The following is an 807-nucleotide window of genomic DNA, read 5'->3' on the forward strand; positions in this document are numbered from 1 at the left end:
CAAAAACTTGTCTATGTCCTTTTGAAGTTCTACACTATCATCCTTACAGTTCACAATGCTTCCAATTTTCGTATCATCCATAAACTTTGAAATTCTGCCCTGTACACCAAGGTCTAGGTCATTAATATATATCAGGAAAGGCAAGGGTCCCAACACTGACTCCTGGGGAACTCCACTACAAACCTTCCTCCAGCTCGAAGAACATCCATTGCTCACTACTCTTTGTTTCCTGTCACTCAGCCAATTCCATATCCATGTTACTACTGTCCCTTTTATTCCATGAGTTATAACTTTGTTCAAAAGTCTGTTGTGTTGCACTGTATCAAACTCCTTTTCAAAGTCAATAAAAGCAAAATACTGCAGATGCTAGAAATCTGAAATATAAACAAAAAGTGCTGGAAATACTCAGCAGGTCTGGCAGCATCTGTGGAGAGAGAAACAGAGTTAATGTTTCAGGTCAGTGACCATTCAGATGCTGCCAGACCTTTTCAAAGTCCATGTACACCACATCAACAGCATTGCCCTCATCAACCCTCTCTGTTACCTCATCAAAAAACTCCAGCAGGACAGTTAAACATGATTTTCCCTGAAGAAATCCATGCTGTCTTTCCTGAATTAACCCACATTTGTCCATGGGACTATTAAATTTGTCCCGAATTATTCTTTCGAGAAGTTTTCCCACCACCGAAATTGAACTGACTGGGGAGTGAGACGAGGTGAGTTGCTCCAGCAGAGAGCCAGCATGGGTTCGTCAGGCCGAATGGCCTCCTTCTGTGCTTTAGCCATTCTATGATTGTATGATTCTAG

This window comes from Heterodontus francisci, unplaced genomic scaffold, assembly GCF_036365525.1.
Source record: "Heterodontus francisci isolate sHetFra1 unplaced genomic scaffold, sHetFra1.hap1 HAP1_SCAFFOLD_43, whole genome shotgun sequence".
NCBI lineage: Eukaryota > Metazoa > Chordata > Chondrichthyes > Heterodontiformes > Heterodontidae > Heterodontus > Heterodontus francisci.